This window comes from Dendropsophus ebraccatus, chromosome 2 (genome assembly GCF_027789765.1).
Source record: "Dendropsophus ebraccatus isolate aDenEbr1 chromosome 2, aDenEbr1.pat, whole genome shotgun sequence".
Classification (NCBI taxonomy): Eukaryota; Metazoa; Chordata; class Amphibia; order Anura; family Hylidae; genus Dendropsophus; species Dendropsophus ebraccatus.
This window is the reverse complement of record NC_091455.1, coordinates 61,183,032-61,194,884: the sequence shown is the minus strand read 5'-3', so window position 1 is coordinate 61,194,884 and position 11,853 is coordinate 61,183,032. Positions and strand designations below refer to the sequence as shown.

Sequence of the window (11,853 nt, the reverse complement as noted above, 5' to 3'; positions counted from 1 at the left end):
ATTTTCAAATAAAAAGCTATATAAAAGAATATTATATATCACGTATTCCAAAAGGTTACAAAATGGCGTCCTACAAACACACCGCCTATAGTATATCATATACCAGCTAAAATAACCAATTTCTGCATCACCACAAATACAAGTACATATAGGAAATATAAGAGGGCCTCCTAAACTAGGAATAAAGCACAATTCTGGCCGCCCCTTAATAACACAATAACTTATAATAAAATCATAGTGACTCACCCATGGCAGTGTGATGATGCTTAACCTCTACGCACGTTTGGCGTGGCTGCCTCATATATATATATTATACAGTATATATACATTATGGGGGAGATTTATCAAACATGGTGTAAAGTGAAACTGGCTCAGTTGCCCCTAGCAACCAATCAGATTCTACCTTTCATTTTCCAAACAGTCTGTGAGGAATGAAAGGTGGAATCTGATTGGTTGCTAGGGGCAACTGAGCCAGTTTCACTTTACACCATGTTTGATAAATACATCTACATTATAGCTATATACAGTATGCACTGGCCAGACCACTGCTTTTAGAGCAGAGAGGTTGTTGGTAACCAAAACAATGAGCTGTCAACAATGGGAGGAAAGAGCAGCATATCAGGAGTAGGAGGCAAGTCTGCTAAATGACTGTATCTGCTAAAATATTCAACTTGACCAGTCCAACAAGTATAACTACAGTACTTGAGAGGAATACTCCTTTAACTGGAAATCCATAGCATAATTCCCATAGCACAATTTTTTTTTCTCATGCAGATTTCACAGCCGTGTCGCAGAAAATAAATGACATGGGAAGTCACACTTGGAATAGAAATGTTGAATGGGGCTAATCCGTATCCAAGTCCTTGGCAAATGGAACTGCATAACAGCACAGACATCTGAGGGTCTGCCTTGGAATCTGTGAGACAACCGTCATCATCATCTTACTATTGCGTAAATAAACATATGCTTTTATAAAGACTGAAAATTGGGATCAATGATCTTTATAAAATATGCATGGTCAGATACATCAAGACCTACCATGGAGAAGGATTCGAGGAAAATAAGAGAGAAAGTGTTAGATGTCATCATAAGGTACCCTTCTATTACCCTTCCATGCTGTCATTTATTTTGCACATTTTTGCTAGCTATGCACCAAGCATAGTTGTGGTATTATTTTTATTCATATCTACAAAGGAAAGGTTATACCATAGATGTCATCACTGCTATTACTTGCATATTACTTCCATCCCTTACTGAAGTGTTTCATATGGAATAATCTACATGAATTATCCATCCATTATCTCACTAAGCAAGGTTGGTAAAATCACACATGTATATGTGAACATAGCCTTACCCTGCTGCTGCCATGCAACAGTGCACTTTCCTGCAATCCTTCTTGCTTGCATATACAGTAGGGACTAACAAGCAATATACAGTTAAGCTGAGCATGCTTGACAATCTCACTTGATGTCCTAAGATGGTGCTAACCAACCCAGCAAAACAAAGAAGGTACATTGGAAAATAGAAGCACATAAGATTGTCGGCAGAAGACGATCACCTGGTCCATCTAGTACGGCTTTTATATTATTTCCATTATATTAATAAATAAAATACAGGGCAGACTAAATGGAGCAGGTGGTCTTATTCTTCTAGATTATTAGGTATATAAACACTGCTCTAAAAAATAAAGGAAACACTTATCGTCCTTTTACACACACAGATTATCTGACAGATTATTAAAGCCAAAGCCAGGAACAGACTATAAACAGAGAACAGGTCATAAAGGAAAATCTAAGATTTCTCTTTTCAAATCCATTCCTGGCTTTGGCTTCAATAATCTGTCAGATAAAGCTGTCTGTGTAAAAGGACTCATAAACAACAAAATGCAATTCCAAATCAACCTGTCCAGTTATAAAGCAACAACAATTGTGAAGCAATCTCTCCAGCCGTTGTGCAAATTGGACAGACAACAGATGGAAATGATAGGCAATAAGCAGGACAACCCTATAAAGGAGTGATTCTGCAGGTGGTGACCACAGAACATTTCCCTGTTCTCACCTTTTTAATCCTCTGTTGTATTGGTCACATTTGCACTTTATCATTGCTATCACCCCCAGAAGTTGCTCAGGTAGTGCAGCTCATCCAGGACGGCACATGAATGTGAGCTGTGGCAAGAAGGTTAGCTGAGTCTGTCAGCATACTGTCCATAGAATGGAGCAGATACCAGGAGATAGGCCAGTACACCAGGAGACGTAGAGGGGGCTGTAGGAGGGCAACAACCGAGCAGCAGGACCACTACCTCCGCCTTTGTGCAAGGAGGAACAGGAGGAGCAGTGCCAGAGCCCTGCAAAATGACCTCCAGCAGGCCAGTAATATCCATGAGTCTGCTCAGACTGTCAGCAATAGACTCCATGAGGGTGGTATGAAGGCTTACAGCCTTAGGCTATGTTCACACTATGTAAAACTACGGCCGTAGTTCTCGCCGCAGAACTACGGCCGTAGTTTTGAGGGATGGAACATAGCCTTATTTTCAATGGGATCCCGTCCGGAGCTTACACACATCGTACGCACTCCGGCCGGGATCCCATGCGGCGGTGGAAAAAACTGACATGTCAGTTTTCTGCGGCCTGAATTCAGAGAATTCCGGCCGCAGAAAGACCTGTCAGTTCACACAGTGAAGCAAGTGGCCAGGATGATCCAGGATGATCCAGGCTGAGACCGGCCGTTCCGTGACCCTGCCGGGGTCACGGAACGGCCGGTCTGATACGTAATGTGAACATAGCCTTACAGCTTACAGCACGATACCATGCAGGGTGATTGGCATTTGTCAGAGAACACCAAAAATTGGCAGATTTGACATTGGCACCTGTGCACTTCACAGAGGAGTGAAGGTTCACACTGAGAACATGTGACAAAAGTGAAGAACGCGAGTCTGGGGACACTATGGAGAACATTCTACTGCCTTCAACATCTTCCAGCATGACCGGTTTGGCAGTGGATCAGTAATGGTGTAGGAAGTCATTTCTTTGGAGGGGCGCACAGCCCTCAATGTGCTCGCCAGAGGTAGCCTGACTGCCATTAGGTACTGAGATGAGATCCTCTGACACCTTGTGAGACCATATGCTGGTGCGCTTAGTCCTGGGTTCCTCCTAATGCAGGACAATGCTAGACCACAAGTGGCTGGAGTGTGTCAGCTATGGACTGGCCTGCTTGTTCACCAGACCCAAATCCAATTGAGCACATCTGTGACATCATGTCTCGTTCCATCCACGACACGGGGCCTCACAGACTTTCCAGGAGTTGACTGATGCTTAAATCCAGGTCTAGGAGGAGATCCTTCAGAACATTTGCTGCCTCATCAGGAGCATGCCCAGGTGTTGTAGGGAGGTCATATAGGCACGTGGAGGCCACACACAATACTGAGCTTCATTTCCTTGTCTTGAGGCATTTCCACTAAAGTTGGATCAGCCTGTTATTTGACTTTCCACTTGGTTTTGAGTATCATTCCAAATCTAGACCTCCATGGCATATTCATTTTGATTTAAATAGATAATTTCTATGTTTTATTCTTCTAAATGCATTATACTATATACCATTTTTTTAGCTTTTTAGACTCACCCGATTATAAAATGCTCCCAGGAAAATAGGGAAAAAATATTTTGAACCAAAAGTGGGCATAATGTAAGCACTATTTTGGTAAAAGTCCTTTTACTTTTAAAGATGCTATAGAGCTTTAAAGTTGAGCAGCAATTGTTTTCAAATTTCACGTACCGTAACAATGGTTGCAATGCTGCAATTTTGTACACTAACAAAATCAATGATTATATTTATAGTAACAGGGACGAAGATCAGGTACATTATCTGGTGATAGGTCCCTGGCTGGTTTCCAGGACCTGTTACTAGTTGTTGACCACAGGTTAAGTTAAACTGCAACAGAGATGAACATTTATGTGAAATTGCACTATTAGTTACTAATATCTAACAAACATATTCCAAAAACACATTTAATCATTGGTAGTCAGAGTTTTTCCGGCCATTTGACCCCCAATCACCAATGCACATTTATAAACACTTGATCATTGGTGATCGGTGGGCTTTTGTTTTGTCACCATTGTAACTTTAAAAACACTATCATTGGCTATGAGTGGGTTTCCAGACTTCCATAATTTCCGGTGCCTCTTTGTGTGGATTGCTGCCCTCCATATCACCGCTATCATCTACATGCCCCCACCTTAAACATATATCACCATTGTCGGACTGGCTCATGAGAGGAACGGAGAATCCTCAAGTGGGCCCCCAGCTTTAGAATCAGCACAAACACTGACTGACATGTTGTTTCTCACTGGTTCTGCATTGGTGGGCCCCTAGGGTCATTTCCTCTTGTGGGCCCCAGTTACCCCAGTTCGACACTGTATATCACTCTTACTTTGACAACATTTCAATTTGCCTTATTTTATGGGAACCATGTTCATCCCTGCCCAGCAGTGTACTGCTAAATAAACAGTCATAGTCATACACTCCTCTTGTGATGTTGCCGGGGCTGGGGGGGGGGGTCCAGTTGCACCCCCAGTGCTTACTTCCAGGCACAGCCAGAGCAGATAAAGGGACAGCAACTTCACTGCCTCACTGCACCTGCACCATTGAGTCAGCGGACTAAGGTTCCCAGACAGTATTTTTGCTCAGTATTTTGCAACCAACACCAGGAGTGGATTGAAAACCCAGATAGGCTATTTTCACACACTGTTAAAATTTAGTGGATGGTCATCTTTTAACCCCTTAACGACATCGGGCGTACCTATACGCCCCCGCAGGGTGGGCTTTAACGCAAACGGGCGTATAGGTACGCCCGATGTTTCCCCGATCGCTGTGTGTTCACACACAGCGGTCGGGGAAGATGGCCTGCTATAATGTATAGCAGGCCATCTCTGCTCGTCGGCACGGGGAGTGATTAACCCCTCCCGTGCCGACGATCGCTGCTATATGCTGATCAATACAGATCAGCATATAGCAGCTGAAAACAGCTTTCCGGGTCATCGGTGACCCGGTGGCCCGGAAAGCAATGGCGATTGGTGCTGTCCGAGATAGCACCAATCGCCATTAGTGTCCCCAACAAAGATGGCGCCGATGCCACCCCCACGATCGCCGTGATAGGCCGGCCAGTACCGGCCGGCCCATCACGGCGATCATACTGTAAAAAACAGTGTTGCCGAGTTCTGCACCCCTCAGCTAGGTAGCTGAGAGGTGCAGAACAGGTGTGTGTGGTGCAGGTGTACCATACTCACCTGATCTGGCCGTCCGGAGCGAAGATCTGCGGTTCGTGCCGTCCTCGCGTCTTCTTCGCGTCGCTTCCGGGTTCATTCGTCCAGCGTCGGAAATCATCGGAAACACTCGGGTCTTCGTTTTCGGCGGGCCTCGGTAATCTCCGGCAATCTTCTCTCTACTGCCCCCTAGCGGCTGATCAGTGAATATCATTCACTGATCAGTTGCTTTGGGTTAAAAAGATTTTTTTTTTTTTTTCCCCCAATTTTTTTTTTTTTTACTTTTTTTGCGCCCCAACGCCGCTGAGTACTGATCAGCATCGCACGTAAGTGCGCCAATGATCAGCAACTCCTCCTTTTTGGCGTAGGAGCGTTTTTCCCCCCTATACCCTACCGCCACTGTCTGCTGATAAGTGCCGCACGTAAGTGCGGCATTTATCAGCAGCTCCTTTCTTGGCGTAGGGATATTATTTTCTTACTGTCAAAAAAACTTAAAAAACACTACATTACACTACACTACATGAAATAAAGTTTTACAATAAACATTTACATACCCCATATACTAGTCCCCTTATAAAGATGGCCCCCAGGGAGTTTTCGGCGTCGGACGCATATGCTATTATTGCCTCCAACACCGAAACAGCCAGTGAGAATGAATGGGGGGGATCCTTCTTTCCTCCATTCATCCTCATCATCATCATCATCATCAAGTGACGTGTCTGGGGGTAGCGTAGCGTACGCTGCCCCCCAGACACGTCTTTTCCGCCAGTACCGTCCCAATAAGAGATCACGGTATGGTGTGAAATTCTACAAACTCTGTGACAGTACCTCAGAGTACACTTACAGATTTAGAGTACGTGCACACTGAGGAATGGCGAAGGATAACCCTTTGTGCATTCCGCAGCTGGCACCCGCCAGCGGACTGATGCAGGCGTGCGTCTCCGCCCGTGTCATAGACTCTATTCTATGCACGGGCGGATTCCGTTGTCCGTCCAAAGAATGAACACGTTCATTCTTTGGACAGAGGGCGGAATCCGCCCGTGCATAGAATGGAGTGTGACACGAGCGGAGACGCATGCCTGCATCAGTCCGCCGGCGGGTGCCAGCTGCAGAATGCACAAAGGGTTATCCTTCGCCATTCCGCAGTGTACATGTACCATTACAGTGTATGAAGGAAGGGACACCCAAATCCTGCCCCCAGATGCCCCCTCCCCCCCCATCCTCGGAGTTAGTGGGGAGATCGTCCAGGAACTGATCTTCCCACTGCTGGATAAAGGTTACCACCTGTACGGGGATAACATTTATACCAGCGCCCCCCTCTTCTGGTCCCTCGCTGCCCGAGCTACTGTAGCTTGCGGCACAATCCAAAAATATCAGAAGCCGTAATAAAGCCCTAATATATAGCAGCCATGGAGCGGACCCAGCGCTTCTGGATATGAAGGACCCCGGATCGCACCAGGACAACATTTTCCAGGTGACGTCCCCCACACTGGAAAACAGGAGACCCCAGAAGAAGTACAGAGTGTGGCGTAACAGGGGGATCAGGAAGGACACCATTTTCCAGTGTGACGCCTGTGCTGATCACCCCGGCCTCTGCATACTGGATCGCTCCAAGGCGCACCACACGTCATTGGAGTTCTACATTATCTAAATTCTGTCCCTTATTCCTATTTCAGGGGTCACGTTGATCCAGGGATTATTCTGATTGCCATTATGGAGTCGGGAAGGAATTTTTCCCCAGTGATGAGGCTACTGTCGTCTGCCTCACGAGGGTTTTTTGCCTTCCTCTGGATCAACACAGGTTGAATTTGATGGACACCTGTCATTTTCAACCTTATAAACTAATAATTGGCCTAATACCCCCAAATAAATTAGAATTGTCCCTTTTCCCCAGCTAAGTAGGTATGGCTGCCATTCCCATTAGAGGATGCCATGATGCAATTACAAAGCCTCTGTGCGGCCAGGACAGTAGAAACCCCCCACAAGTGACCCCATTCTGGAAACTACACCCCATAAGGAATCTAACAAGGGGGGCAGCGGGGATATGGCCCCCTGGTGACGGCCACATTTGGGACGTGAAAATGAAAAAAATTGTATTTTTTATTTTCTCGGCACATGTTCTACGTAAGTGCCCATCACCAGTGGGGTCCATATGCTCACTGCACCCCTTGTTGGATTCCTTATGGGGTGTAGTTTCCATAATGGGGTCACTTGTGGGGGTTTCTACTGTTCTGGCAGCACAGGAGCTTTGTAAATGCGACATGGCCTCCATCCTCTATTCCAGCCTCTAAATGGCGCTCTGTCCCTTTGGTGGCTTGCCCTGTGCCAATATGGCACATTATGTCCACATGTGGGGTATTTTCGTACTCAGGGGAAACTACCCTACACGTTTTGTGTTCACTTTCTTTTTTAACCCCTTGTGGAAAAGGAAAAAAATCAAGGCTAGACCAACATTTAGTGTAAAAAATGTTTAATTTTTACACTAAATCATTGATCTTGTCTTGATTTTTTCATTTTCACAAGGGGTTAAAAGATAAAAAAAACACTAAATGTGTAGCGCAATTTCCCCTGAGTATGGAAATACCCGACATGTGTACATAAAGCGCCATGTGGGTGCAGGGTAAGCCTCCAAGGGGAAGGAGCGCCATTTGGTTTTTGAAGGCTGGATTTGGCTGGGATGGATTCCAAGGGCCTTGTTTCATTTAAAAGGCCCCTGTGTTGCCAAGACAGTTGAACCCCCCCCCACAATTGACTCCATTATGGAAACTACACCCCTCAGGGAATGTAACAAGGGGTGTAGTGAGCATATGGACCCCACTGGTGACAGGCACAAATGTGGAACAATATGGCGTGAAAATTAAATATTACATTTTTTACACTAATGTTGGTTTAGCCTTAAATTTTTCATTTTCACAAGGGGTTAAAAGAGAAAAAAACACACAAAATGTGTAGAGCAATTCCGTGTGTAGAGTGTAGAGTCCGTAAATACCCCACATGTGGACATAAAGCGCCGTGTGGGTGCAGGGCAAGCCTCCGAAGGGAAGGAGCGCCATTTGGATTTTGGAGGCTGGATTTGGCCAGAATGGATGATGAACGCCATGTCGCATTTACAGAGCCCTCGTGCTGCCAAAACACTGGAAACCCCCCACAAGTGACCCCATTCTGGAAACTACACCCCTCAAGGAATCTATCAAGGGGTGCAGTCAGGATATGGACCCCTTGATGACGGCCACATTTGTGCCGAGAAAGTGAAAAAATGAAAATTTTCCCTTTCACGTCACATTGTTCCACATTTGTGCCCGTCACCAGTGGGGTCCATATGCTCACTGCACCCCTTGTTAGATTCCTTGAGGGGTGTAGTTTCCAAAATGGGTTCACTTGTGGGGGGTTTCCAGTGTCTTGGCAGCACGAGGGGTCTGTAAATGCGACATGACCCTTGAAATCCATTCCAGTAAAATCCAGCTTGCAAAAGACAATTGGCGCTCCTTCCCTTTGGAGGCTCGTCCTGCGCCCGCTTGGCACTTTATGTCCACATGTGGGGTATTTCTGTACTCGGGAGAAACTGCGCTACACGTTTGGTGTGTTTTTTTTCTTTTATCCCTTGTAAAAATGAAACATTTTAGTGTAAAAAATAGAATTTTTCCTTTTTTACACCACATTGTTCTGAAAATCTGTGAAGCCCCTTTGGGGTCCAAATGCTCACCGCACCCCTTGTTACATTTCTTGAGGGGTGTAGTTTTCTAAATGGTGTCCCTTTAGGGGTGTTTTTAATGTTTTGGCACCCCAGAGCCTCTGCCAACCTGAAGTGGTACGGTCAAAAATAACCAAATATAACGGAGGCGTTGAAATTCACTGGGCGCTCCTTTATATCTGAGGCTTGCGGTTGCGTCAAATAGCGCAATACGGCCACATATGGGGTATTTCTATAAACTGCAGAAACGGGGCAATCAATATTGGGGTGCATTTCTCAGGTAATAGGTTTATCATTATGAAAGATATTGGATTACAATAAAATCTCTGCACAGAAAATAAAAATTTTCAAATTTCTTGGCTTTTATTTCTGTGACTCCCCTAAAGGGTTAAAACACTTTCTGGATGTGCTTTTGCAGAGTTTGGGGGGTGCAGTTTCTGAAATGGGGTGCTTTGTGGGGCTTTCTAACATACAGGCCCCTCAAATACACTTTCAACCTGAACAGGTCCCTGAAAATATCTGATTTTGAAATTTTACAGAAAATTTGGAAAATTGCTGCTAATGATTTAAGCTTTCTATTGTCTAAAAAAAATGAAATATAGTTTAATAAATGCTGCCACCATAAAGTAGACATGTTGCTAATGCTATTTAATATATAATTTATGTGGCATAACCATTTTCTGTATAAGCAGGAAGGTTTCAAAGTTGGAAAAATGCATTTTTTCAAAATTTTTCACGTTATTTTGGTGTTTTTCATAAACATTCGTTATGAGTATCGACTCCATTTTACCAGAAATGTGAAGTACAATATGTCACGAGAAAACAATCTCAGAATCAGCCGGATAGGTAAAAGCATCCCGAAGTTATTAATGACTAAAGTGACACAGGTCATATTCATAAAATTTGTCTCTGTCCTTAAGGCCATTTCAGGCTCTGTCCTTAAGGGGTTAATGGCAAATAATTGCCATTATGTCAAAACAACGGTAGTGGTTTCGAAATAACAATTATTTGCCATTAAATGACATCCATCCACTTAATTTCAGGTGTATTTAAGGATTATTCACTAATGTATTTTTGCCTTAGCATGTTGACACACACACAAAAGTATACCTCCAATGTGGATATTGTCTATTTTTTTAAGAATTGCACCCATACACATGACAGAACTGTCATGAAAATCTACATCATAACATTTTTAGTAGCTACCCTTAAAACTACCCATCAAATTACAGACAGGCAAAGTCTTAACAACAGTTCAATTTTTTTGCCCTGATAACCTACAAAACACCCACTTCAAATGAAAATTACCATAAACATTTGGGGGTAGATTTATCAAACATGGTGTAAAGTGAAACTGGCTCAGTTGCCCCTAGCAACCAATCAGATTTCACCTTTTATTCCTCACAGACTCTTTGGAAAATGAAAGGTGGAATCTGATTGGTTGCTAGGGGCAACTGAGCCAGTTTCACTTTACACCATGTTTGATAAATCTCCCCCCAAATGTTTATGGTAATTTTCATTTGAAGTGGGTGTTTTGTAGGACAAGCTTAATATGACCCATGATTTGGAGTTGAAATGTTTGTCAGCAGTCTATAATCTGTACAAAGTGCCCCCCTATTGAGAGGTCTGATCACTTTTGTGTACAACAACGTCTGCTGTATTCTATATCTTGTGCCCACCTGCCATTATTTTTGTGCCATTTCCTAACCATCTCTTTTTACTCTTACATCTCCACTCTTTGCTTTGCAGATTTTGCATCTTCCAGATAGCCCACAGAAACAAGAAGTATATTCTCACTTAGAACAAATGCAAACTGATACTTTGTGTCCCAAACTGAATTCTGACATCTGACAGTGTCCAGGACAGTCTGGGATTTGCAACTTGTATTTCGAAGGAGATACACCGAATACCAACACAGTAAACAATGGCTGCTGTTCTTCTAAAGGACAAGGCATAGTTACATTTTTCGGTATTCCATTGTGAAGGTAAATAGATTTATTAAAGTGAATTTATCATCTATATTTACTTTTTTCTTTTACCAGTAAGGGCCACATAATTTTTTAATTACTTTAAATTTTCTGATTGTAGTTTTTGTCCCCATAGGCTTCTATAGGTTGGTAAAAACGCTGGAAAAAAATGTCATTTTTATATGCATATGGGTGTTTGGTTTTTTTTTATAGTGTTTTTACCCCAGTTCTTTAACAGAAAACCTGGAATCACATGATAAAGAATGACATGTACTGAAAAAAGTACAGGGGGATAAAATGTCAGAGGAAAAATAAACGACAATTTACACCACACTATTTACACAAAAACTGCCAGAAAATCACAAAAAGCAGGAAAACTGCTGCCCGTTTTTTGTAGTTTATTTGTGGCCTTTTACAGCCCCCCAAAAAACACTTTGCAAAACTTATGTCTAAGGGAATCCACAGGAAGATTAATAAATCTGAGCTACTGTGAACCAAGTTATTTATGTTTTACAGACTTTTTGCACCAAGTTATTTTGGGTAAAGGTGTGGCCTTGGCAAAAGAGAACATAGCTCCATGCAACACCATGTGTCAGAAAAGGCAAGGGCAAGGGACCTGGGGCCTCGTACTACCCCAGCAGGACGAATATCCTGACACTATAGGGCATAAGGTGGTCAGATCCCAGATATCTAAATGTGATACGAGTATTTTCTTCTTCTCTTCTCTGCTACGCTATTCTGGCTGAGTACACAGCTACATTGGACAGGGCTCTCAAGACGCTCTTCTACTCCACTTTGCTTCTTCCCACCAAATCTATACAACTACCTCTTGCCTGCACCTGCATTTCAAAAGTGTTACTTTTGCCTTGTATTGCACTGAAGAATCTCAGTAAACAGAAATGATCCTGTTTATGCTATTAGGTTCTGGTCTGTCATT

General features: G+C 43.5%; 1 long non-coding RNA gene across 1 annotated transcript; it reads left to right on the top strand.

Annotated features, from left to right (window-relative positions):
- Positions 1–494: 494 nt before the first annotated feature.
- Positions 495–10,928, top strand: LOC138784473 (uncharacterized). The gene is made up of 3 exons (XR_011361851.1): positions 495–631; positions 775–1,092; positions 10,699–10,928. It is a non-coding gene; the product is annotated as an uncharacterized lncRNA (long non-coding RNA).
- The last annotated feature ends 925 nt before the right edge of the window (positions 10,929–11,853 follow it).